The following is a 4,104-nucleotide window of genomic DNA, read 5'->3' as shown; positions in this document are numbered from 1 at the left end:
GCATGAAAGGATTAACATACATGTCCATGCATCATCATGGACTTAGGGGTTAAAATTGACTCCCGTATGCACATTTTGACCCTTTTAACCATCAGATACATGCACTTTCAAAATCTACATGTTATTATTAACTTGTTAATAATTTCTAAACCTGTCATAATTACGGGCATGTAATAAAATTACAAGTTTTAATTATATATATATATATATATATATATATATATATATATATATATATATATATATATATATATATATATTATATATATATATATATATATATAGTATAAGTACCCCATTATCAGCTTACTTGAGTTGGACTGGACGTGCTCTATCATTCTATGCTTCCAGCCCTTATGTGCATTTATGTAATTATTAATGCGACGGGACTAAGAGTCCAAAGTCCATATCCATCTTGTCTGGTCATCATATCTAGATTTCTATATCATTAAGGCACACAATTAAAACTGGGAGCTCACCAACACATTAATTGACGCAACAATGTCAACATTGGCAATTTAGCATTGGTTTGGTAAGGAATTTATTATGAAGTTCCAATATTTAAGAGAATTATCATTGCATTAACTTTTTTTTTCCAATCCGATGATGATCTAACTTCCATTCCCTACAAATTTCGTCCCAATTTGATTATAATCTCGATTCTCAAATGACATGTGGGGGAAGTTGGAAATTGGAATATTATATAGTGACTGCCCAGTGCCCATCACAGTGCTCGAGCTTGGAGATTTCTCATTTTCATAGAGATACAACCCGTAAAAGAAAAAAAATGCAAAGTTGCAAATCCACAACTACTCAAGGTAAGCTCTTCTCTTGTACTTTCTTGCTGCTATTTCTTTAGTTTTGTTATGTTATCATAGTGATTTATTTCAATTTCAGCTATATTATTTTTAGTTAAATTGCATTATTCGATTAATATGATATAGCAGAGCGATGCAATTTTTTTTTCCACGAGTAAAGTTTCTTTGTATTCAAGTTGTTTATGTACATAAATTCCATAGGGTCATGATTGACTACAAACGCCAAACTGGTTTTGAAAATAGAGTGACATGGACTTGTCAACCTTCTCTCGTTCTCATGTTAACCAATCCACTCCATTAAAAATGCCGGACATTTCTGACCCGTTGAAAAGAGAAGTAGGTTGTCATAATAAAACCAACATTTGTATTACATCCCAACTGTAAGTCAAGATTCTGATAGGTTTTAATGTTTAAGTCATACCCCATCTCCAACTTTAGATCAAGTTATCGATTGTTCGTTTCATGCAAGTGTATTTGACCTATTTTCACATGAAATACAGGGGTTGAAGATGTGACATAAATAGGGCTTTCGTCTTCTAATTGACAAAATGGATGGTCGACTGTCTCTGCTAATGATCCACGACAATCAGAGAACATATATAGATTATAGGTCATTTTTCTTTTGTGAAAAACTCTGATTATGTCTTAGCCTTCTTTTGACTCTTCATGTTTTTGTGTCATAGCCTCAATTTGTTATTCCATACAAACATCTTCTTCCATACCCTAGTTGTCATGGTTTCAAGTTAGTCGTAGAGTTTTTACAGTTTATTCACAGACAAAGACTCCAAAACCTCTCTCGGCATTTGTTTGATAAGCCTATATAGCCCCACATGCTCAATGTCATCCTTGACAACACAACCACCCATAAATGAATTAATTTGATCATCGCTCAATTTACTTCGTGAACCGTTCATATATTTCTCAATCCTCTTTATCTCTATCTTACGCAAGTAGTCAAATGGATATCTATGAGATAGTCAAACATATAAAACTATGTAGAGATTAGATATAAATGGAATAGTCAAAGTTTATAGATGAAATTGGATGCACGAATATATGACAACCTGGAGGGTGTTACAATCAATTATCAAAGACAAAGCATCATGTACGTGCCTTCGGACCCTGGACTGAATAAGATTTACAACTAGTAGAAATTACAATTTCCATGGCTGCTAGTGCCCAATTTCAATTTAAATGGAAAGCAATGAAATAATTATGGATCAGCATGACTTCTAAGATTTACATGGCTATGTTAACAAAGATCTCTCTTTTGACCACCTGAAGATTCTCATTATTCCAGGGATCATATATGAACCTTCCATTTTAAATAGTTAGTTATGATACCCGTTGCCAAACATAGACTTCCTCTATTTGAAGGAAGAGAACATTCCAATGATTTGTAAATTCAATAATAAATGAATATCCATAAAAATGCTTGCCCAGTCAAGGATGTTTCTACCTTCGGATCCTGCAAGCTATTATATATCGGCAAAATAGTTCTAACTAGAAAGGGAAAATTACTGTTGTGGATTAACGTTGGCTTATCCCGGGTTGTGGTTAACTCCAGACTTTGTATCTGAATGTCGTTTATGGTAGTTCATGCCTCTAATTCCCAAGCTTTCAAACTTCTCAACTGCCTTTTAATTTTCTGAATAAGAGTTTTTTTCTTTTTACTATTTTTAAAGGGCAAGAGGTGGAGAGGTGGATTAATTTGATAATTTTTTATTATAATAAGTCAATAGTTTAAAGTTAGGAATATATTTAGTAAGATTGGAAGCTTTTTTATTTACCAACTAGTAAGTTAGGAATATATTTAGTAATATTGGAAGCTTTTGTATTTACCAACTAATCTAGATCCATACTTAACTCTAGACCCAATTGATTAGTGAATATAATTTAAAAATATCATATAAAACTGATAAAAATAAATATAAAACATCATGCAATAGGCAGTTTAAAAATAAAATAGTAAAAAAAAATTAGTGATGGGCAGGGTTACCATCAAATTTAACCCCTTCTTGGACTTCAACCCTTCATTCAATACGTCCCTGCTTAGACTTCAACCCTTCATCCAATACGTCCGTACATTCATTCAGTGCCCCAGTGGCTGTCCAACATTTCAAATTAGTAAGTGCCACCCAAAGTTTTGAATTCAAATTGGGTAGTCCCGCCCAAATTCTTTTATGAAATGAATAATCCCACTCTATTTCCATTTTCTCGAGCCAGAAGATGTTTCCTGTATCCATAAGGAGAAATGTGTCAACTGTAATTGAAACATTGGAGTCAACACTCAAACTCATGTGCAAGCTGCAATGGAAATTCGAGTGTGCCCATGGCTTTGAATTTACAAAGCTGGTCTCGAAAGGGAGTGAAATACATTATAGAGGAGTGAAGAAGCATCCATGGGGAAAATACGTGGCGGAGATAAGGGATTCAACGAGGCATGGATTTCATGTATGGTTGGGAACGTCTGAAATGGGAGAGGAGGTGTCCATGGCTTACGATGAGGCTTCCTTCACCATGAGAGGATCTAACACCATTCTCAACTTCCCCCTTGAAATTGTTTGCAGGTCCTTCAAGCGTCGTCAGGCCCACGCCGATGCAGTTAATCCACTTACTTCCAACCCCAATTTTTCCACTGGCTCCTCTAAAATCTCCTCAACCACATCTAGTAGCCAGCTTTCTGACTGCTATATCCGGATCCAGCAACTCGACGAATATCATTCTAGTACTCCCACCTCGGCACATGAAACGTACGTTGTCGAGAAGCTCGATTCATGTAGAGAAAGAAGGGGTTTGCCGCCAACGTCTACCCTTGTTTCTGCCGAGACCGATCAAAACCAAAACGTTAACAAATGTAGCGAATTATTACCAATAGAGAAGCCATAGTCTCAAGAAATATCGTCTGTATTGGAGTTGGAGGCTCTGCATGTTGATTACTTGGAGGAGCTTCTACTAGCCACACAGGAAGAAAGAAGAACTAACCACATTGGCATTAGAATAACATAAAATTTCAATGACAATGAAATTTAGTATTAGACTTACCTTTCTTTAGGTTATATCATAATTCCTTTGAACATAGTCTTATTGTTTGGCCTAATTCTGACTCAAAAGTCAATTTTCTTTTTATAGAGTATGCCTATATATAAAGAGATAAGATAGATTCAGTAATATTAGATATAAAATAATGTAAATAAAGTATAATTAGATTTAGTAATATTATATATAAAATAATGTAAATAAAATACGATTTGATAATATTATATGTAATATAAGTTTTAGTGGT

The 4,104-nt window shown here is 34.3% G+C and overlaps 2 pseudogenes; one reads left to right on the top strand and one right to left on the bottom strand.

Annotated features, from left to right (window-relative positions):
- Positions 1 to 1,115: 1,115 nt before the first annotated feature.
- Positions 1,116 to 2,110, bottom strand: LOC149217217 (uncharacterized; annotated as a pseudogene).
- Positions 2,111 to 3,093: 983 nt separating this feature from the next.
- On the top strand, positions 3,094 to 3,827 carry LOC149217216 (uncharacterized; annotated as a pseudogene).
- Positions 3,828 to 4,104: the final 277 nt, after the last annotated feature.

The sequence above is a fragment of the Pinus tabuliformis genome, chromosome 1_1 (genome assembly GCF_031772625.1).
Source record: "Pinus tabuliformis cultivar Carrire ecotype Pingquan chromosome 1_1, CPIR1, whole genome shotgun sequence".
Lineage (NCBI taxonomy): Eukaryota > Viridiplantae > Streptophyta > Pinopsida > Pinales > Pinaceae > Pinus > Pinus tabuliformis.
The sequence above is the reverse complement of the archived record's forward strand: the minus strand, read 5'-3'. Positions and strand labels throughout refer to the sequence as shown.